Below are 24,681 nucleotides of genomic sequence, written 5' to 3' on the forward strand. Positions count from 1 at the left end.
TTTTTTTACACTATCAAAATGTTTTCCCGTCCAAATTAGGATAACACTCAAAATCTTGATATTTTGAATTCTTTTTGATTAATACAGAAAAAAAAAGTAAATTTTCCTAATTGTGAAATGCTGCACACCCAGCTGCAAAAACCACATGTCACACCAGCGTGACAATCATAACCATTCTTTTCTTTCTTAAAAAAAAACCAACAAAACCCAATATCTACTGCCTCTTCCACACAAAAAGTTCCACTTGAGAAACCAGCACTTCCTGATTATTTTTCATATTCTGATTTTTCTTTTCTATTTTGTTCCCCATAGGTTTAATATTCATCTTTCCTGCAGGTTTGCAGATGCACAGAGATAGTGCAGTAAAAACGAGAACACTGACAAATCCAAGCCATACATATCCCTTATTGTCTTTTCCCCTCATCTGTGGTGACCTTAGCTTGTTATTTCAGACAGAAGTATCCTAGGAAAACCTTGTGTAAGCTGGGCTGGGGAGATGGTCTGAAGGGGGTTGCCTTGAAATGACTCGTATTTGGCTGTGACAGGTGAAAGCCCACAGGAAATACTGTGCCTATACAAAGTGTAGCACATTTAAAACAAGGACCCTGGAACTTATACATCTATGAAATATTAAAAAGTGCAGACTCAATAGAAATATGGAGTTTCATGACTTTCCCTCTACTCCAGCAGGTGCGAGCCACCATTTCCTTCAGAGGGGTTAGCTGATTAACACTTCCAGTTAATCTCAGAGCAATTGCTCCCAGGGAAATGGATTTGTTGCTCCTTGCCTATGCAAGGTAGCAAAGAGACCTTACCCATGACTTAATTGCTCCTTGGCTAATTGCAACCAGCCCAGTTGCTGGCCACCACACCATCACCAAACAAAGCTGAAAGACTGTGTATTTTGGTGTGACTTGGATGGTGTAGTTCAGTCAGTTCCCATCATCCTTTTGTCCCTCATGTGTCTGACATGTGGATGAAACCTTCCCTATTGTGCCTTTTCTTTTCTAGGAGAACAAAGGGGGACTGACAATGAAGTGGCTGCCAGCCCATCGCCACAGTCCATATATCCATGCAGCTGTCATTGCGTAATCAAAGCAGCCCCGCTAGCAGCAGAGAATAAGCAGTCTACGTGAGGGGCAACTGGGTTTAGCTAGAAAAACTATATTATCATCTACAACACACATGCTGTTGTTAATATGTTATTAAAGTGAGAGAAAAAAAAATCCTGCGTGAGACCCTGTGACCTTGGGGAACTTTAAATGCACTTTACTACCACAGAGCAGTCTTGGAGGGAGTCCACTGCACACCCTCTGCTTCGAACCACGCTGAACACAAACCTAGCCCCTGCCCTCAACACATGCAATGGCAGTTGTGTCATTATGTGGGCATGCCCCAAACCCGTGTTTTCCATGAGGAATGCACCTGTTTACTAAGGTAGTCAGGAGTCCTCCTGTTGAGTGCTCACATGTCACATCAGTGGGTTTCTTGTTTACAGAAGTGGCAGACTGTTAATGTGAAGGCAATTTCCTGCATTACAACAAAATCCCATTATATATTTCAGTTGCTGAAAACCTGGAATGAAGCAACAGCTCTGTGATAGGGAAATACCATTGAGAGCTAAGCAGTAACTGAAACTAAAGCTTGTGAAGTAAGTGTAAGAGGAAAAAAAAAACAGCCAACCCCACAGAAAGCAAGATCCCCTATTAAATTATTCCTCAGTCCCATCACCGATGGTGAAGAGGATACAGGTCTTGGGTTTGTTGCTTCTATTTAAGGTAAAGAAGAATAGAAATGCAAGGGACACCTGTTTGTGGCTTGCCAGTATAGGGTGAAACCTCATGCAACGCTCTTGATTAAATTGCTGATGTGGCTTTCCAACACATTTAGGTTGTATAACAAAATACAGTGAGTAGTAGATAAATGGAGACTGTAAGTCAGACTGAGACTGAAGTCAGCTGGGACTTCTGCTGCAGCTGTATGTCCAGCTCCCTACCTTGGGGAAGTTGTCCGATCACCAAGTATCAGCTTCCATTTGTCAGATGAGAGTGGTGATATTTCACATTGTCCCTTTGGCTTGCCTTAATGTTTACACAGAGGCTCTAGCAACCTGCCTGGAACTTGGCCTGGACTACAGATACCACACAGAGGGCTGGCAGGGAATTCACAAGCTGGATTGCCTGGCCAGCACTGCTCTCTGTCCCACATAGCTGCTCTGAAGCCTGAGAGCAAGCCTGGCCGCCTGGCAGTACCACATCCCCATCCCTTCAGGTGCCCCCCTATCATTCTTAGAAACAACAATGCTTGCAGTGTAAGCTCAGAAGAAAGAAAGAAAGATAATCCATGAAAATAATGCACAGGCTAATCCTGAAGATTTCTGCAGATGGACAGGCCTTGGCACTGGTGTAGTAAAAGATGGAGCAGGATAGTGGGATCTTTTCAGACCTATTATTGTCGCGTAGAGAACACTAAGCCTGATCTTATGTTTCCAGAAGAAAATGCATGACCAAAAAAGATTCAGAAGTCACATCAACCTAGACATCAAGCTTGTCCAGTCCACTGGTCTCTTCACAGTCCATCCTTCTCCTTACCAACCAACCTGCATACTCTGTACCTCCAAGCGGCTTCACTGATACCTTAGTGTCTCTCTCTGGTGGTACCTGATCTCGGAAGTCTTCAACTGTTACAGCCTTTCCCGCCCCTGTGAAGTAAATGCTCTTTAAGATTTTGGGTTGCTTCATCCCCACTATATCCACAAACACAAGTCTGTCTGCTGGCCTCACGTAATCAGAGTGAAAGAATTTCCTCCTTACAGCTCCTACAACTCAGGCAGCCACTCAGCAGTGCAGCAGCCTTACAACTCTGCTTCTGCCATAGCAAAAAATGTTTGTTCTCCTCTTTGTTTACAGTATTTCTTGCTCCATTTTTGTTTTGTTTCGTTTTTCTCCTAATTCTTCTTTACTCATCCAAAACTCAAATACCGAAGCATGTCAAGATGGGAAAGAATACCATTCTGTGATAAACAAGATACTTCCTAGACAATGGAAAGCCTCCATTCCCAGCCTTTAGAAAGGGTTTTTCCATGTTCTCAAAGCAGGTATAACGTCACTCCCACACCCCCAAAAGCAGGATTCAGCTTTGTCCTGAGGGGATTAGCATCTCAGCTCAGGTTTCAAGGCTACTTAACAGGTTAAGTCCATCTTCGTTTGTGAGATTCATTTTCACACTAAACCCTTTTCTTCTCCCTTCCTCCCCCAACCCTCTGCCACCCCATTATTTGTCCAAGATGTTCCCCAATTATATGACAGCTTTGTAGCTTCGGTAACCCAAGAAAAGGCTTTCTTTTCTTATTCCAGGCTACTTAGGATACACTGAAAGAGAAAATGCTTTGTGCAAGAATGTCATGCTGCCCTTTTCCATCCTTACTAAAACACAGGAGCACGGAGGTGATTTTCTCACCAGCTCTCCTCTCTTCCAAAAGAAATTTGTTTGAGAAGCAAGGACTGCTTCAGCAGGCTGGAATGGGGACATCATAGGCTTTGTTTGAAGCGTGCAATCCTGAAGTGTGATTTTTTTCTAACAGGTTTTAAGAGATGTGGATTGTGGGTATGCGTACCTATTTCAGGGTGAAGGACAACAGGAATGAGTCATTTAGTAGCTTGGATTTCCATTAGGGTCAATGTGATCGAGACAAAGTCTTGAAACACAGGCCAGTTTTGCAAGAGCATTTCATAGTCTACCAGACAAATGACACATTGATTGAAGCTGTGCCAATTTATACCAGCATCAACAATGCTTTTGAAAAAGTCTCTTTATGAGACTATTATCATTTGCTGGCAATCACGCCATTCATGCAACAATTTCATAATGCAGCAGTCAGCTGCCATTCCTCACACAGCCAAGCCAGGCTAGGGGTTCAGCACCACCAGAAGAGATCCCACTCCTCCCTCTGCCCTCTCCTTGCACCAGCTCCAGTGCCCACCAGAGCCCTCTGCGAGCAGGCTCAGCTCACCAATCCAGCTGAGGGGTGGGTCACTGAACTGAACCAGTCCATAAGGATGTCTCGCGAGCACGAGAGCTGTGCAAGACCAGAGGTGGGGCATGATGCCAGGAGACGGAAGGGGAGGAGAGCTGGGAATTACCTATCCGCAACTCCATTCCTCCTCATACAGAGAATCAACTCTGTCTGAAGCCATGGATGCAAACCCAGGCCAGGCGGGCTCAGAACAGTCTTTCCACAGTGGCCTAACTTGACTTTTGAAGGCTTTACTCCCTCTGTTATCCTGGAGGAGGGATGAATTTTCAGCCACAGACTGTGGTGGGCAGGATTCAACTTCATTTCTAGATTTTCCAAAAGGTGGGGTGCAGGGAGGAGGAGGGATATATTTATGAAGAAGAAAGCCTTTCATAGGCTTTTACTGTCTCCTGTAACAAGCCTTGCTGTTACCTGGGATTACTGGTTTTGAATTTGAGGTTGTTGCTGCTGTCACGTTCGGTTTTTATTTGTTAAATCAACACTTTAAAAGCTCAGAGTTCTACAGATTCAGCAGAGGTCAAACAAATTGTTTGCATTTTTGCTATAAAAGGGGCGTGAGGGAGAGGGAGACAGATGGTAAATTGACTGCTAGGAAGCAGAGCTTGAACTTTTTCAATAATGTCTCCCTCTTAACTCACAGCTGGCAAAACTCTCAGTTCTGTGGCAGGCCTTTCAGTGGGCAGATCAAATCCAGCAACACAGAAACAAAACTCACCAGGAGCCACACAGGGTGAGAAATTATTTCCTAATAAAACTACAAAGCACAGAACAATAACTGGGCAACACTGACATGTATTGTTGTCCTTTATCACAATCTCTTTATAAGCCTGGTTAAAGAACAGAGATGCAATTGTCCTTTGATGTCTTCGTTCAAAGGACTTTACACCCGCTTCCACCACCGATAAGACAGGGAAGGGGGAGAGGAGAGGCTGAAACACAGCAGAAAAGGCTTGGCAAATAAATACCTTGTTATATTTCTGTACTTCTGGAGACCCCACCATAAAAAACACAGCCACTGAAATCACAAGTCAGATGTGAGACGAGCAGAGAAGCTTACTCCTGCAGCAGCCACTTCAGAGCTGTGAGTTCCTTGGAAACTCACTGGCATGTTACCAAGGGGAGACGTGAATGTAAACTGAGCCTTGCCTGGGGGCACGGGGTTAGTCCCACTTAGGGGCCCCTGGCACCTGGATGCTGACATTTTCCTGGTGCTACACAGCTAGGGCTTCCCAAATCACCTCTCATGGATCCTCCTGTCCCTCAGCTCTCTTTCACAGTGAGCTGTGGGAAAGCCTGTCTGCCCATCAAGCAAAGCACCATCATTCTCATGTCACTGACTGCTTGCCAGACACAGCATAAAAGAAGCTCACACCTGAGTGAATCTCAAGGCTTTTTCTATGGTGAAACAAACCATTGGCGGATGGAGGATAGAAAAGAGCATGGAACCGTCTCCACCAGGTCTGCTGCTCCTCTCTGTTCCTATCTGCTCAGCACCCCTGCTAGCAGGCAGTAAGTTTTGGCAGAGGTGCTGGAGGAGATAACGTTTGGAACGGTTAAATCCACCAGAGATCCTCCATCAGAGCCCCAGATCAGGAGCAAAGTAAACACTTAACAGCAAAGGACCAGATGCTCTTGAAAATTCTGCTCCACATCACACACTGAAAAACCTAGCAGTTACACACTAAAAATAACCCCTGATCTGGAGTTTTCTGTTGCTGCAGAACCAAGAGACATTCCAGCTTGGCTCCCGTTCTTGTTCACAGACTGCTAAATCTAGATAATGGGGCACTGAATTCTGGTGAGATCACGGGGACTTTATTTTGAGTCATATCAAATTAGCTGCCACAATCTGAAGAGTCCCATAATCAGTCTGATTCCAGGTATTACCACTATTACCATTACCATTTATTCCAGACACAAAGAAAGCACGCACCTTTGCAAAGGTCAGACATGAAGTGTGTGCCAGACCTAAAAATTAAATGCATATGTCCCACGTGCTAACCTTTCGAAGCAAGACCATCCCTCCTGTGAGAGCACATTGACTATGAAGCTCTGGTCACAGTATGTGAAGACACTTTGCATTTATTATCTTGTCATGGCTGAAATTTGGTTTTAAAAACTGTTCATAAATAGGGTTAAGTTTCCCAACAACATTGGCTGCCCAAACAGATGTCACAGTTGCTTAAGTGTTTTCAGCATGTCTAGACACCACGTGGTGATTAACACCACTGGACTACGCTTCTGTACGTGCTAGGAAGAGCAGAGCCCAAGATGTGGTAGATGAACAGCAGAAGGATTTTGGAAAATGCAGATGAAGTCAGAGAGAGAATCAAGTTTTCTCACATCCTACAAATAACTGTCTGAGCCTCAGCAGCATCCAATTAAGAAAACAATTAAGATTGAGATAGACACCAACCACAACTCCTTTGTCAGAGGCACTGTAAGGTGCTGCCAAAACATTAGCATCCCTTGATTTCAAACACAGCCTAGCAAATGGCAGAGCAACAATTCCCAGGATAGCTGTAGAGAGCATTCCAGCTTTTGCAGACTTTTGACTGCAATAGGCTGGAAATTGTATTAAAACTGAAGATGCGAATGGCAAGCTAAAGCAGTAAGATGTTACATTTCCTAACCCACATGCAAGAAGGGGAAATGCTGTGTCCTCAAGGAGCCAAGAGCACAAGGAACTACATGGCCCTGCTGCTGCTGCGAGCCCTGCTGGGAGCGGCATGTTTTCCCCTGCCCCAACAGCCCAGTGCTTCATTCTGGCACTGACAGATATGGCATCGGTTCTGCTTATCCCACACCTTCCTGCTCAAAGCAGCATCCTCCCCTTGAAAGTCAGCCTCCTTCAGTCAGCCGTGAGTCTCACATGGTCAGACATGCACTGCAGATAGTGTTAGCTTTATGATTAGAGCTGTCTGCTGCGAGACACATTTTAAAATTCATGACCTTTCCCATCAGGGTTCAAAACCGGACTGGCCTGAAGATGAAAGCCTGGCTTAGACTCCTGCTGTAAGCCGCTTCCCTTCCTTCCTCCCCCCAGAGTTTCTCCTTCATCATTTACTTCCAATTATTTTACAGGCTGCCTTCCATTAACTGTGGTTTTAAAAATTGCTAATGAATTGAGGTAAATTAAAGTTCATCGGTATCTGAACCAAGCATGTGTTTCAACTTTACCATCGTGCCTGACTATCAAAGGTATCTTCTTTTGTCAGGTAGAAGATGCTCTAGGAAGGCTGCAGCTGGCCAAAAGAGATAGAGCAGAGTTTTGAAGGGAGAAAAACAAGAGGGAGAGTGCTTACACTGCCTGTGAAAAAGGTATTTGCAGAGGGATTGGCTGTAATACCCATAAGATGAGGGAGGGGGTGGAGGAGGGGAAGAAGAGCAGAGGAAATGCAAAACCAGCCACAGCACACTTCTTGGCACTCGCACAGTCCCGGAGACCTTGCCAATGGAAATTAAAGAGGAATGTGTTTGCTCCTTACCACAATTAGAAGCAACTAAAGGAAAAAAAAAATCATCCTCTCAGTGGGATTGTTGTCATGAATTGTATTTTACCACTCTAACACACTCCCACTGTTGGCTTTTTCTCAAGGAAAATCCATGAGAATAAGAATGCATTTTCCTAATTTATGCTCTGCAAACCAGGATGTTTCTGCCAGTTCCCAGCAACTGTGTGAGCTGTGTTTCCTAGTCAGGCCGGATAGAAAACAACAATTCATTCATTTTGCAGGGCATTTTGGGACTGAAAACAAGACCTTCCCAATGCAAAGAGGGGATTCTCTAAATATAAACCACTTGGGACCACTCATCGCCAGCCACCTGGCAGGGAAGTGATGGTGAGCCTTTGCACAGTTAGAGTAGGTGCACAGCTCAGCTGCCCTTGGGCTTCCCATGGGGAAGTGCCCATCCCTCCAGATAGTACTGCTGCTTGCATGCTGCTGCTCTCCTCCACTCTCATCCCTGCACTGCGAAAAGCTCCTGTATTCTTACCTTTTTTTTCTGTGGGAGCCCCAAGGTGATGGGCAGGAGCAATCAGGGCTGGTTGTGCTACTGGGATGCTGGCAATAGCCACCACTGAGATTATGCCATGTATAGCCATGTGCAGCCTATACTACCTGCAAATGTAGGATGAAGCAGTAGTAAACATCACTTTCATGGGATTTACCCATTGCTTCAAAGCCATTACAGGGATGCATGCACTTACGATCAGCTTCACACTGTTCTTTGTTGGTGGGGAAGGACATAATCAGGGATGATCTCTTACTCCTTTTTAAGCTAGTACTGGTAAAACATCCATGGAGATCTTTAGATGGCCTAGCAAGATGCATAGCCAACCAAGCAGCCAGTGTTGCATGGGGGAGAATGACCTCAAATAAGATGGAAATAAAAAAGGAAAAGATACTTTGCATAGACCTGTGTCTCTGTCTAGATAGGCATGACAAGCAAGGGCTAGCTGCATTGTAGACCATTGTTTGGGTACTGGACAGAAAGACTGAGCCACATCAAACTAGGCCAAGAGAAAGAAAGAACTTACCTAAGCCAAGTAAAAGCCCCCTAAAAGCATTATTATGGATAATGCAGGCTGAAGGTATGGGCAAGGGTAGAGACCGATGCCACAACATCAGTGATTCTGTGTAACATCCAGGAAGCCTGCTCTCCCAGGAAACATAGCAATTAAGGAATGTGGACTCACTTTGCTGAGCAGAAGTTCAAACCTATCACTCTTGACATCTTGCCAGAGATGCAGTGATTGATTGTTGAAAACCCTTCAATGGAGTGTAGAGGATGGAGATGAAGGTCCGTCTTGGTATGCATTTCTGCATGTTTTTTTTCCATTTAATAAACAATGATGGGAATTAATGACAGTGCCTTTGTTTGCTATCTTGAGCTTCCCATAGCATAGTTAGAGGTAGTATAGACAGGAAGACATAAGCTTCCTAGAGTAAAGGGGACCAGGACTGACCACAAGACAAAAAAGCAGCACGATGAGCTGTTGTGTCAAGAGAAGGAACGTGGGCTCCGTAGCATAAGGCCCTGCTAATCTATTTCATCCTCAGAACCATACACCTGCAAACCATTGCATGCTGGGGTCATGACAAATGACTGTGTGGTGAGCAGCGCACCTTGTTCACTTCTCAGTGCTCCTGGGAACCAGCAATAAAGCCTCACAATCCCAAACAGGATGCAGCTGAAATATGCAGGGTCAGCTTGCAGAGACTTGCAATCCTGACCTTTCAACATGTGAAGGGTAGCAAAGAAACACGCAGGAGCCAGGCTCTTTCTGTTCCAAAGGTTTCTTTTCAAGTGCTTGTTCCTCTGTTGCTCAAAGTCTGCTGCAGCTCTTGAAGGTAAATAAATAAATAACAGTCCTTAGATGAAGGGCATATTCCATTTCTGTCCAGTAAAATACCTACTGTAAGACACCACAATGTTTTTATTTTGAGACATAGTCAGTTTCTGGCACTGCTGTTGCCCCAAACAGTCCATTATTGCTTTTGGTATTCTTACTGGTCACCTGCAGGATTTGTGCTTTGACTTTGTTGTACTCCAGACTCGGCCCATACTGAGCTGTCTTGGGGAGGACAACTTGCTAGATTTGCCAGTCATTGCAGCTTTCAAGGTGTTCTGCATCAAAATGTGATTGTTTCCTGGCAATGCTGCTATGGACCATACCCAGAAAAAAAGTTTTTCTGTTGTTCTTAAAGAATGGTTTTGGACAGAAACTTCCCAGTGTCTCTGATTTGGCCTGAATAGCAACACTGTTGTCAGCAGTGGTGGTGAAGTTTGAGTTATTTTGCATCAAGATCACCAAGAAGGTCCTTGATAGCGTGGCCCAGCAAATAGGGCATTTTCCTTACAGAGAATGTGATTCCAGGAAGAGACCAGCCCAAACTCTGGTGGCAAGCCTGCAAAAGTCCAAGTCCAGCAGGCATGTCGCCGGCCACACTTGCCGTGAAAGAAGGATGTGAACATCTGACATCCATGAATGTGGAGAATTAGTCTCAGAAAAGAAACAAGAAATACAAAATATCTAAGTGCTAGGCTACGCAAGGTCCAACTGGGCATGCCAAATGGACGACACAGAATACAATACCAAATATGCTGTCGTAAGGATCAAGCTAGTCTCAGAATGTTCTCAAAACAAATTTGACTCATCATCATTGAGATATTTTTCTCAAGTTGCTGAGGTATTTCTTATTCAATCCTAGATATCTTACCAGGGTTTTATTGTAACTGTAAACATACATGTTATTCTAGTGGCTAAGGCATTGGCTTTTGATATTGGAGACTCAAGTTTGCATTCCTGTCCTGAATCGAGCAGTGGTCACCTGATGTCATTGCTTGATTCAGCAGTGATGTAAAACTGAGAACATCAAAACATGCTAATCCCATATAAGCTTCAGTATTAAGACATTACAAAAGTTATTTTTGATAACCAAGATGACTAACTTATAATGCATGCAGTTTCCACTGAACTCACTGTTTGCACTCGCTTCCATGTGAGCTAAGCATGGTTCCAGGAACCCAGAGATTTTTGCAGTACAACTGAAAGAGAAGAGAGACCACTTGATATCGTATTTTCTTGATCCACTTGCTTTCATGCTGTTATAGATAATTTCTTTGAAAACAAAAACAAAAAACAAAAAAACACTAAGACACAATATGGAAGTTAGGAAATAACCTAAAGAAAACTTTGTTCTCTGTTTGAAAGTTCAAAAAGAAGTTTGCTTTATTCTGTCTCGGAATATAGAGTAATTTTCATAGTCCCCTACTTAATTTCCCCACTGGTTTCTTCCTCATTACATTCAATAAATATTTTTCAGATGGGATACTAGCATTTTATTGCCCTTCTGTAAAATGGCAAAATGACTGGAAATTACATCTGTTTCCCCTGTTACAGATATTTTATTTACCAGTACCCACAGTGCAGTGCACCATCACTGAGGATACTGTTGAATTTGGTCCACAGAGACAACGCAAGACCCAAAATACTGAAGTTTCAAGAGCAAAATTTTTTACACCTCCATGTATGCCAAAGCATACTGGCCTGACAGCCATGGGGCAACTTTCTTCCCCTCCCACACAGATGGGATGCACCAGATGTTTTGTGCATGCCTTGCTCCCTATCACAGGAAACAACTATTGCAGAAGCAGCAGCAGCCAAAGCTTCCTGATGCTGTTTGGCTGGAAGCCTTTGATCCAGACCCAAAAGGACCATTCCTAAAATCCAAAGACTGCTCCATCATCTCTGCTTCCTCAGCATGTGGATTTTCTGCTCTGAAGCCAGATAGAACACCAGTCAGCATCAACTGCTCTAGAGGAGGGGGCTGACATCCACTGTGAAGCAAACTAAGGAAAGAATTTACATAAAATAGCAAGAGACATTAATTCACCCACTGCTTGTATAAAGCAAGGATTTGAAAATAAATTGACTCCAGAAAATAGGAAGAAAGTATGAAACATTTGTTGCATCAGATGCATTTTATATGCTTTGGCATGTGTGTTAGGGTATTTGTCAGGTCTATGTTTCTTCTTTTAATGGAAACCTTTAAATTTTGTTTATAGACACACCGTTCATATCTGTGTTCTCACCAGGGACTGAATCTGGGGAAATCTCAAAAACTGCTAGCAATCTCTTTCCAGCGGCAATATCATTGGTGTATTTTCCTCTGCTTGTAAGAGATTTATCCCAGCTTGTGCACAGATAGTTTGCAGGGGCTCGTTTACATTGTTTTGTACTCAATACCCAGGTGCACTTTGCGCTCTGTAAGAAAAACTGAACAGCACAGAAGACGTTGTCCTTAGCTTAACCTGCTTCATTTACCATCACCCAAACTTGCCAAGCTTGTTTTTGTCTCCTCTGCCACCTTTGAGTCTATTAACACCTCTTAGAGGAAAAACAAATCTAACGGTACTCTGTTAAATTGGAATACACTTGGTGAGTATATCACACATGCAACAATATTATACCAACTCCATGCCCCCTTCAGAAAATAATGTGTTGAATTCTTCTGGCTTGGTTGTTGATGTTGCTATTTTAATTCTATCCTCTCCAATTTTATTCTTTACACGTTAGCTCCCAAAAGTGTTCTTCCAGACCAGGTTGTCAGACTCCATGCAGTGGCAAACAGCAGTGGAATAGCCACACTTGGTCTTTAAAGTTGTAAAAGCTCCAGTCTTGTTTACATCATGGTGTAGTTTGCCTTTACAGCCAAGTGAAGACACAGATTTTAATAGCAACAAGGTGCTCCAGCTGCAGTCACTTTACTGCACAGGGTAAATCACCCTACCTGGAAGAGATTCTTCCTGTTGCAATAATTTCCACTGAGAACACTGAGTGAACAACAAGTCCAAGGCAGGCATGGAGGGCACTGGTTTGATCACAAAGGTGCTCAGTACCATGCAACCAGTCAGCAAGAGCCAGAGAGAACAGAGCCCACATCTCCTGAGTTCATCTCAGCAATGAATTATTGGACACTTCTCTTGTACTCAACTGTCCTCTGCATATCTTCTGAGAAGGTCTTGTTGAAGGCTTCAGGGGCAACACTTGCTCTTACGACCAGATAAGACGGACTTGTGCTGCAGCAATATAACTGCCAAGGGAAAGGCTTGGAAGAGAAAGAGGAAAGAAATCTCATCCCTTGACAGAGGTGGCAAAAGCATGTACAACACTCTGCCGCACAGACCCAAGCTCTTCTGTGCCCAGCTGTGCTGGTGGTGAGGAAGCCTGTGCTCAGTGGATTCATAGCACAAACGCTGCCTAAAATGACACTGTGCATGTCCTTGCTATACACAAATGGTTTGCCCAAGCTGCATGTTTCTGCTCCATTTCCTAAGTTTTAGCCTGTCTGGCAGATTAAACAGCATCCATCAATCAAGCTCAGCAAGGCTGTTATCTGGAAGTGCAGTAAGTCTCTCTCCACACTCTCTGCTCCAGCTGCTTCCTTCACCAAACAAGCTAAGCCAAGCTATCTTGGAGCTCTCAGGACAAGACCATATGCCCAGCATCTGGAGAAGGCACACAGAGCACAGCCTCTGCCTTGCCAGTGTCATGGCAGTTGCTGGAGGCTTTTTTCTCCAGCACAGCCTGATACGGATCCTCACACAGTCCATCAAAATGGGCAGAGGGCAGCCACAATGGGTCCCTGCAGGAGCTCACAGAAATCCTAGGTGGTATTAGTCACACTGTCCTAGAAGAGCATCTTGTCTCGCTCTTTCCACAAGAAAGATCCCTAGGTGATACATATCCTGAAATGACACATAACATTAGTTGTTGGAAACTCTCCTGAACGTTATGCTACAGGGATATTAATAATATTATCCGTAGGATCTTGTATAATATACTTAACTGTATCAAAGATAAAAATGAATACTTAGTGGATCTTGCTACTAAAACGTGTCAGACAAATCATTAAGAGCAGTAAGTTATGATGACGGGAGATAATTTTACAAATGCAGGCCTGAAAATGTCTGCTATTTCATGTTATATGCTTGGAAAAGTAGCAGAAAATGGAAAATAAAATGCTCATAAACTTAAGTCACAGAAATGAAAGGCCACATGGAGATTAAACGACGATAATATGTGAGGGAAAGGAGCTACATATGCAGACATCTGCTTCAGTAGTCACACCTTCTATGAACGGAACTAACGAGTGGCTTAGCAAAGCAAGTCACTGACTATGGCAATATTCAAGCCTGCAGAATGAGTAGCTTTCCCCTTGCCCCTTGCCTCAGCTGTCCTCACCTTCCTCAGGCACGCCCCATCCTGGCCCCTGTCAGCTCAAGAACCTTCAGCCTTTACATGGAAACGCTCAGTGTTGCCTGTGCAGCTGAGGAGCTTGAGCAATTAAACCATTGCTATTTCAGAAATAACATTTGTAGTGTCAGGAAGCCAAAATAAACCATACGTTCCAAACTGATTTACAGTTTTTCATTTTTTTCTGGAAAAAAAAGGCAAAGTAGTGCCAATACTACTCAGCACTTAGCTGCTAGTCTGGTCACTACCAGACTTATGTTCTTCCCATGGGTTTGCTACCTTTTAGCTTTGGCATAGGGAAACCATTTAATCTCAACATTTTTAATGAACTCACCTTTAAATGAGAAATTAGACTTTTCACACAAAGAGCTTTGTGTTGTTGAGATGAAGGCATGAATTAATTCAGTAACTATATATTTTTTTCTTCAAAATGGAGGGAGGCACCAACCTAGACAGCTTACACAAATGCACATAAATAAATACACATCCTTAAAACTCACTGTAAGAGGCAATTCAGACATGAGATTTGGAAAGAAAACAGGAGTAAGATCAGCATCAAATGTATTAGGAGAAGATCAAAGGAGAGATTTGAAACAGAAGTGTGATTGGCATGCAGAAGGTGGACAGACTTTTCAGACACAGAAAGCAGCATGAGAGAGTTCCAGCACCAAAGGAAATAAACAGCCTATCCAGCAAAGAAAAGTAAAAATGGGGGCTATGCTTCCAGCAGGATAGATGTCACTGTTGGTCCCACAAAATATGTGCAAGTATTTTCCAACATCTGTTCTCAAAATGTCACATTTCAGCAAGAAGGAGCATTGCCCACCTGTAAAAGGACCTAATGAGTGACAGCATCGGTGCATAAAGGGAAGGCAACTGATGTCACCTACCTGGACTTCTGCAAGGCCTTTGACATGGTCCCCCACCACATTCTTATCTCTAAATTAGAGAGATATGGATTTGAAGGGTGGCCTGTTCGGTGGATAAGGAATTGGTTGAAAGGTCATAGCAAGAGGACAGTGGTCAATGGCTCTGTCTCCAGATGGAGGCCAGTAATGAGCAGTATCCCCCAGGGGTCTGTCTTGGGTCTGATGCTCTTTAACATCTTGATCAATTACATAGATGACGGGATTGAGTGCACCCTCTGCAAATTTGCTGATGACACCAAGCTGAGCAGTGCAGTCGATATAGCAGAAGGAAGGGATGCCATCCAGAGGGACCTCGATAAACTCAAAAGGTGGGCCCTTGTGAACCTAATGAGGTTCAACAAAGCAAAGTGCAAGGTGTTGCACTTGGGTCAGGGTAATTCCAGATATGTATACAAAGTAGAAGAACTCCTTGAGAGTACCCCTGCTGAGAATGACTTAGGGGTCCTGCTTGATGAAAATATTAACATGAACCAGAAGTGTGCGCTTGCAGCCCAGAAGGCCAATGGTATCCTGGGTTCCATCAGAAGAGGAATGGCCAGCAAGGAGAGGGAAGAGACTGTCCCCCTCTGTATGCCCTCATGAGGCTCCAACTGCAGTACTGCATCTAAGTCTGGGGCCCCCACTACATGAAGGATGTGGAGCTTTTGGAGAGGGTCCACAGGAGGGCCATGAAGATAATCCAAGGACTACAGCATCTCTTCTGTGAAGATAGACTGAAGGAACTGGGCTTATTCAGACTGGAGAAGAGAAGGCTATGGGGAGACCTCATTTTGGTCCTCTAATATTTAAGGGAAGATTATAAACAGGAGAGAAATCAACTTTTTACATGGGTAGATAGTGATAGGATGAGGGGGAATGGTTTTAAACTAAAGGAAGGAAGATTTAGAATAGATGTCAAGGGGAAGTTTTTAACTGAGAGAGTGGTGAGGTGCTGGAACAGGTTGCCTAGAGAGGTCGTGGATGCCCTGTCCTTGGAGGCGTTTAAGGCCGGGTTGGATGGGGCCCTAGGCAGTCTGATCCGGTACTTGATCTAGTGGCTGGCAACTCTGTCTGTGGCAGGAGGGCTGGAACTTGATGATCCTTGAGATGCCTTCCAACCCAAGCCATTCTATGATTCTATTCTGTGATTCTAACATGTAAATATTTGTATTTTGCATGGGCTCGTGTTGATGCAAATAGAAGCTGATGTTTGAAAATTTGGCTTTGAATAGCTTCACTGGAAGCAGAATGCAGGCAGATTTTTTGAATATGTTTTATGTTTATGGCACTCTCTCTGCTGAATCCAGCAGAAATACCATTACCATGATAAGCTCAGAAGTTGCATGTCTAAACAACCCACGTAATAGGCAGGGAACCTTAACTTTACTACGTAAATTATTTAAATATTAGTAGGCTGTAGATCCCAAAGTGCCAAATAGAGTAGAATGTCAATATTATAACCAATAGTAGCAGGACCACCACTTTTTGAAATTGCCATCACATCAAATGGCTAGTCAGGAGATGGAGACAAGCCAGATGTGGAAAAGGGAAGGAGCAGGTGACAATACGTACAAAGAGCAGTGGATCAAAGCTACAAAGAAACTTCAACATTATATTAGGATAAACAGACTCAACTGGGACTTTATTAGGTAGAACAGGATGTCCCTAATTCCATAAACACCTCAACTAGCTTGGATGCACTAAGCATGAATCAAGATTGAGCAGTGGATGCGGCTGCTCCTTGCATTGCTCCTGTTTTGCCTGTTGGAAAAGTGAACACAGACACTGGAGACTGCAGGAGGAGAAAGGAGAGCAGCCAAATGCCAACTTAGGGAGTTACATCTGTCTTTGTGGGACCACGTAGGTTTCAGACTTTGAGGTTTTTAGGACTTCACCAACACAGAGCTGAAAGTAGCTCACCTGAACTTGACAGAAACATTTGCTAAGTAATGGCAACAGAAATAGGAGCCAGAGGAAGGTATAAAATGCAGACATGGAAGTAAATTGATAAAATAGCCTGGAAAATAGAAAGTCATAGATGCTTCTGAATAGATGTCTAAGCCCTGCATTCACTTTGACCTTGATTCTGGACCTTTTGCTGCTGCTCCCACCTACAATGTTAAAGTGATGCTTTTCTATCTCACAGTTCTACTATGAAAATAAACCCATTAATATTTCTGAAGTATTCAGGATACTGTCATGCTGAATGATATCAAAAACCCTATGAGGAAATTAATAACTCATTCTTCAGTGCAGTATCTGAGTAGGATGTTAGAATTAAGGCATCAACTCCTCCCTGTACCATCAGAAAATGTTGAATAGCTGCTTATTGAATGAAGGTTGTCAATCCCATGGACAGGATGAGGCATCATCCTGTGAAGATAATTTGTAATTGTGTCCTTAAAGCTTGCCTTATAATGCACCTCCACAAGGCAACAGAATTGAAGTCACACTGGCAGCTCAGCTCTGTAACTTTCGTTCTTTCTTACTGCAGTTCTGGCAGGGAGGGGTGTGAATATCCATGTGTACAGATCAATTCTCCAAGTTCACCCTCATGAAAAAAAAAATGAACCTTTCTCCAGCACGGCAAGATTTCATTCCCCAGGTTGACTTCCACTGCAAGGTTTACCATCCTGATACATTTACATTCTAGGCAATGCAAAACACCTATCACATAAAACACAAGAAGTTCTGGAAAGGGCTGGTGTAGAGACAAGGCGATGGAGAAGAGCTGAGTGGCAACTCAACCAGCCTAAGAGGAACACCCCGCAAGAAGAGAGTGTGGGAGAAGGCTTCAAGTACAGGCAGAAAAGCTCAGCACTGTGCTGGGCACAGGAAAGGGAAGCTGAAGCAGAGATGAGGGCAGCCTACATGGAGGAAGAGGAGACGGCAGAAAGAGTAGCCAGTGGTGAGCAGAGATCAACACATGCCCCATGGGAAACCAGGTCCAGTTGAGAAATAACAGGTAATCTGTCTGGCACTCTCCCAAAGGCAAATCCTTCCTCTGCATCCAAAGAGGCAATCCATTGCTGGGATCCCTTGCCTGAAGCTGCTCCCCAAAACAGCACAGCATTTCTCAGCCTCGCCTTCCCAGGTGTCCATGGGGTGTGACGTCCAGCTGATGCCCTTCATGGAAGCAGGCAAACGTTAGAAATTAGCACCCGCTGTAAATAAACCACCACAGGCTGAACCAAAAGAAGGCACGACCTCGAGCCCCATAGCAGAAAGCCATTGTTGTTTCAAGGGCTGTTTTTGTTCCCTATTGTGAGCATGGTAAATTTTTATATACAGATCTTCCTTTCAAAAATGCCAGCCCTTTCCTAGGCCTGCACTTTGAGGTGATTGTTGCTATTTGTGAATGACTTGGGAATTAATTAATGTGAAGCCAACTGGCTTATAAATGGTTGGCATTGTGAACAGCCAGAGAATCGTGGGGAGAGCAGTTTATGTTGGTCAGAGCCACATTCAGTGCTATATGTCAAGGGAGAAGATTTATTATCACAGTAGGTCCATTTTCCAAAAGTTTGCAAGGGCTGCTTTATAACGAAGGGGCACTGTTCACAGCACAGTCAGCACCTATTTCTTTTTTTCCTCTGGGGTGTATTATAAATCCCAACTAGAAAAAGAAGGTGGGGGAGGGTTATTTAGCACTTAGAGAATGAAATCTCAGCATAGGAACAACATAAATATTATATTTACTATGGAAAGATAGACAAGTGAGAAGAGATATATATATATTTTTAAAGCATATAAAATAGTAAACCTATTTCTACCATGATGTCAAGAGTTGAACTCCCACATTACAGCTAATTAAATTAAATGAGCCTAGCAGGCGGGATTATAACCTATAAATATTTTTGGTTGCTTGCCTCCCTCAGAAACTATCTTTGATTTAAAAATATCACAGAATAAAAACAAATAGCTCATAACATGGTTTAGGTACTTAATAATTAGAAGAGGGAGGAAGGAAAGGCTTGTGTACCTGCATATAAAAACAGTCAGCTGGGTATCTTTAACTAGAAAACAGCCCTGAATAGAATGGAAAACACAAGCAGAGTGTGGCTACAGAAAACATTTGCCCTGATTTGCAGGCTTAGGGGAGGGGCTGGGAGGGGGCCAGGGCAGCAGCTGGGAGCTGTAGCCGGAGTTTGCTTCTATGCCTGTCTTTGCCACTAGTGACCACAGGGCCTCAGGCTTGTACCCCAGCCTCCGCACTCAGGGCTCCTGGTGTTATCCCTCCTCCACCCTTTCCCAATTCACCTCTTCTCGCCTCCTGCTCTTGCTGTGATTTCTCTTGCAGCCTGCTGCCTGCAGTAACTTGGCGATGGGTGTCTGGGGCCAGGACAGGTATGTGTGAGCAGCCTTACCATCTCTGCTTTCCCCCACTAGGGCTGGGGTGGGTTGAATTTACTGATCTTGGCTGAAGCTGGCTGATAAATAGCTCTGCCGTGTACAAAAAACCACGAGAACAAACACAGCTGGTACCAGCAGCACCTCACCCCATTTCCCAGGCAGTGCAATCCCTTCTGCCACCATGACTGGGAGGCTCCAAAGCTCCCGGCCATTTGGCATTGACTTGCACCCTGAGATCACATTCCTGCATGGATCAAATAGCTCTTGATAACCATGCACATGCAAAGGTATTTATGAATTCACTATGATTTGCCTGACAAATACGACACCAAGAAAAATATGTGTATTTAGTTGTGCCGGCTAAACTGCATTTCTGTTACAATCTTACACCTAAAGCTCCACTATTATTGTACTTTCTTGAAAATAAATTAAGGACCTATGATAGTACCAATAAAAATTATGATGCTGCATGTTCTCTTGCCTCTCAAAGCAAAATACCATAAGCCTTTTAATAACCATTCTGTATTTCTACAGGAAGGAAAATGAAAGGTAAAGTGAAAGAAGCCAAAGAAGTCCCATGAGACAAACTTGAAAATTCATGCTTTTCCCAAACCACAAGCGAGGAACCAGATAGTGTAATGTATATAAACGAAAGCAGCAGCTCTATTTCATGCTAGTTAGACCATCAGATGTAGAGACCATCATTGCCAAGAACTCCCATGTAGTTAGTTTTAAAAAGGAATCTCATATGTGATGAAGTAATTTTCTGAAAAGATGTTTTTTGAATCACTTGTCTAGTGGGTTTCCACAGAAGCCATCCTGTCCTCAGAGTAGGTTAAAAGTAGTGCTAAGACTCACAAGAGCTGGATAACTAAGAAATTAAAGATACTGCTCATTTTTTGGGTCACACCGTGTGCTCAGAGTGTTGGTTACACTGAAATAGCATCTTTTTCCTTTAAGGACAAGTGTGACAGAAGCTTCCCACCCCTCTCTGGTGATGGTAAGAAAGTAGAGGAGAAAAGGAATAAACACTGTAGAACTAAACAGCATGGAGAACCTATCTCGTTCTTCAGACACTTAGAATTTTGTGGGATTTCCTGTGCATTTATGAGGGGATTAAACACAGCACTTAAAACGAGCAAGCCCTTGCCACGCTGTACTTGTTTTCTTTGAGCTTCATGACCAACAAGAAAACCACATGCACCATGTCAATTATTTTTACCAGCAAAAACAGAATGCTCCCCTGCTGCGAGCGGTTCTCTGCAGCTCCTTGAGCCCTCACCCTCATTGCCCCTGCAGCCGGTTGCTTAGCATCTGCCCTGTCTGCTCCCAGCACACCTCCCATGAGCTGAGCTTCTCCCATGCATGCAGTGGGATGAGCATCTGGGGAACACAGAGCTGCACGAAATCCATATCCCGGCAGTGTTGTGCACTTCCCCGTCTCCTGTTGTATGTTCTGGAGACCCAGTTACAGCATGGGTGCAAAGACACAACATGCCTGTGATCACAAAGAAGTTACAATGTCACCGGGAATTTAAACCAGGCCTTTGAAACCCAAAGAGCATCCTGATTCCTGGGTGACGCTTCTCCGTCAGTGCAGAAAAGGGATCGAGGGGGAGGATGGTGACAGCCTTCAAACCCCATCAACTCCTCTGCTGCAAAGTCATCCCACACCAGGCAACTTGGCTTCAGTCTGCAGCTAAGGAGATAGCCCAACCAGTTGCTCTCATTAAAAAAGAAAGAAAGACAGAAAGAAAGAAAGACAAGAAAGAAAGAAAGAAAGACAAGAAAGAAAGAAAGACAAGAAAGAAAGAAAGACAAGAAAGAAAGAAAGAAAGACAAGAAAGAAAGAAAGAAAGACAAGAAAGAAAGAAAGAAAGACAAGAAAGAAAGAAAGACAAGAAAGAAAGAAAGACAAGAAAGAAAGAAAGAAAGAAAGAAAGAAAGAAAGAAAGAAAGANAAAAAAGGAGAGACAAAAAAAAAAAGAGAGAGAAAGAGGGAGGTTTAACTGGAGTATTATCAGAGATTTTGAAGTATTAAGAGCCTGTTCAGCTGTGTCCTTGCTAACAGGTGTCCCCAGCAGCGAAATGCAATTAATATGGAGAGGATTTCTGGGAACAAGGGGATGGTTAGGTCAGCCAAAAATCCCACATTAAAACCAGGGGCTTGTTTATGGCTATTAGGCCAAGACAATTCTGATAAAACTACAGACATTCAGGTGGCCCTGGGCTCACTGAAAGGCTTTGTAAGGAAATTATCAAGCTTTTCACACTGTAGTGGCACAGACACGTCTGCAAAATGCTGGCAAGGAGCCAGCAAAGCCAAAAATGCCCTGTGCTGCTGAATTACATGCTAAGAACCACTTTTCTCCTGCCTTATCCTTGCTTTCTGTTGCCTTCCTGAGCATTCTGGTCTTTACCCTCTCTCATTTTCTTTGATCTGGTTCTCAAGAGAAGAACATCTGATCCCAGTAATCTCAAAAGAGCCACAACAGTGGGAGGCCCATTAAATCTCATTTTCAGCTTGTCCTGAGAAATTGAGAGGAGGGAGAGGATGAACAAGAGAATGCCAAGCAGGGCTGTTGCTGTAAATAAGAGAAAACAGAGGGCACATCAAAAAGGGAAGAGGTTGTGGAAGGATCAATGGTCCCAAGCTAGAGATTAGTAGAGACACACCCCAGCTGGTTTTCTGCAAGAAGCAAATGTCTGTGGTGAAGGAAGCATGAAATAAAATACTGGTAAAAGCCTGTGATAATAAGGCATCAAGATTCTAAGTGTGAATGCAAAGAGGCCTTTGAGGGCCATCATTACATATCCTGTGTGTTAACGCTGAAGTTGGACTATAGCGGGAATCCAAAAACTAAACCCTTTTAATTCTATTCTGCTCTAGAGGCTTAGAGATACAACTCCAAACCCCAGGTCTCCAGTGCCCTCTGTTCTGGACTCCCTGCAGACAAAAAGCATTTCTGTTTTGTATTTAAATGTGAGTACATGCAAGGGAGTCCTTTCAGCAAGCTGATTTTATCTTTCACAGTTTTTGGGGGTCTAACCTTGTCAGGCTAACCAGTAGCAAGCAGCATGGGAGACAAAGTGTAGGATTCCTAGGGGCAGAGGGGAAGCTGAAAGTAAATTAATCCCTATATAATGCGGTATTTAGTACGCCTATTTACTAGACGTCAGGAAGCCAAGACATTGCCATGAATTCAGTAAACTCCACTCTTAAAGCAATGATTCAGAGAAAGGGTTTTGCAGTTGAAAAGAGACCACACAGGTTACTTCTGATCTTCAAAGCGAGCCTGGAGCTCCGATGACCCTCATGCCTGTAGACAAGCGGTCCTTGGAGGCAACCTGACTCCGTGCAGCCTTGGCACAAGTACGACTGGGATGGCACCGGCACTTCCTGTCCTCCAAAGGCTTTGGAGGCAGCTGATAAGACTCAGCAGCTCCTAGTAATTAAAGAAACAGGTGGAACAACATAACACCATCGCTCTGGAACTCGGCACACTGATTTTTCTGCTGCTCTCATGCTCAAATGTTTTCCTCTTATTTCTCCCCTCTCCTTCCCACTCTACGTCCATCATGAAAAATTAATTTCCCTTTAGTGGAGTTCACAGGCAGGAGAGGAAGTTAAAAATAAGCTGCTTAAATGCGTTTGTTTGTACAAGGGAAAAAAATACAATAATTTCAGGCCTTAGTGTATCTAAAATTATGTAATCGCATTCACTGGTGGGGAGGAAACATTTTAGCTGGCAAACAGGGGTGCAGAGCAGACATACCACGGCAAGCTTGAAATAGCAAGTGGCAGGCACTCAAATAAAATAACCATAACGAAATCTAGAAGATTAGAAGGGAAAAGGACACAAACCAGCTATGACTTGACCTTGGTTTCAGTTTACTACAGTTGAAACAACTGAGATACTCATAGCCCTAAGCCTCATCATTTAGTTGAGAGCTGCCTGCGATGAAAGCGGTCAGAGGGAAACATTTTTACACACATTTGTCTGCTCTAATTTTCCTCCAGCTGCTGCCTTTCCAAATTTGATCTCCAGACAAACAGTACCAAGACAGGTGATTTAATCGATCAAGCTAAATTGAAATAACTCTGGCAGCCAGCACACAGGAACGATACGAAGCTACCTAGGGTACTCCACAAAAAGAAAGGGAAAAGGAGATGAGCGTTGGCTCAGGAGCAATCCCTATCACCTCCTGATTCCATCACCTTGGCCACCTCCCACATTCAGGGCTGCTGGAAAGGACTGCATTGCCCAGACACAATATGGGACACAGTACCACCATCTACTTCCATCTCAGATGGAGCTGCTGAAGAGCCAGGCGGCTCCACAGTCCTCTCCCTCTCACCTCTACCTGGTCTGCTTCTCCTTCATTGGGTCCTCCTTACCAGGGCTCATCCAGACCTACAGCAGCCTTGTAAAGAGCCCAGGGCACAGAAAATTGGCCTTACTAGAAGAGGGAAATAGGAAAGGGACCAGCACTATCCCCTAAACAAGGGACGCGGCAGGAGAACTGCACAGTGATGGGGCCAGGAGCAGACAGCCTCGTTCGCCATCAGATGAAGACATCTTTGTCTTTGCACTAGACACGTCCTCATCTCACTGTGCAGCTCCACTGCCAGTGCTGAGGCTGGGAACCACCAATTTCCATGAACCTTCTGCTTCCTTTCCCACTCATTCTGCCCCTTCATTCCATTCACTGTTCCCCCACAAAGCAGTCCCCGTGTTACCAAGATATTTGGTGCCACCAAAGCTGTGCTTGCTGGCAAGCCAACATTTCCCCAGGAGAGGCACTCAGCCCCAGCACGTTTCTGTTTTGCTGAAAGGTACAAGTTGTGCTGTTTATCCCGCACTTGTGTGGGAGCATGTTTGCATTCTTAAGAGCAGTGGTGCAAGTCACTTTTTCCCCGGGTATTATCATAAAAAGCTAGGTCTCATGCAATTGCTTTTCTGTGCTTCACAAGATTGCCACTTTGGGTTTTGTGCCGGGGCAGCAGGGGTGAGATTAGCTTCCCAAAGAGAATTAAATCCATAAAAGAGGCAGAGGAGGGCTTGCTGGTGCTATTCAGGGGCAATGGGAAGATACACTCTTCTACAGACAGAGCCTCAGAGCACAGCCTTCCCAACCTTTATTAGTATTCTTTCACAGCCAAGGAATTTAATTGATCAAAGCAACCAAATTCCTGGCACAAGTGCTTGAAGTTGCAAGTCTGTTCAGACTTGGTGCTTATAGCCAGAAACCCTGTGAAGTTCCCCTAGCAGGTTTTGCTCTCCAATTCTATAGGGGAGCATGTCCCAGCACCATAGTAAAGCAGCAGCAACAGAAAACTCTGAGAAGGAGGGAGGGGAAGAGGCCAATTAGACAAGCTCATAAGGGTTTCATATCAAGTAGGCCTGATTGCCTCAGAAAGTTTGGACAGTTAGTATTATCTCAGCCACACAGTGCAGGAAGGCAGGGATGGTGATGGAGTGTTGCTGCTTCCTCTGCACTATCGAATCCCAGCAGCACCTCTGGGCCACCAGCACCATTTTGTCACCATCATTTTAGCACATGATGGAGCAAGTCCCTGCTAGGGCGCAAGAGCACAGAGGTGCCAAAGGCAGAGAGGG

The sequence above is a fragment of the Numida meleagris genome, chromosome 2, assembly GCF_002078875.1.
Source record: "Numida meleagris isolate 19003 breed g44 Domestic line chromosome 2, NumMel1.0, whole genome shotgun sequence".
NCBI classification, from domain to species: domain Eukaryota; kingdom Metazoa; phylum Chordata; class Aves; order Galliformes; family Numididae; genus Numida; species Numida meleagris.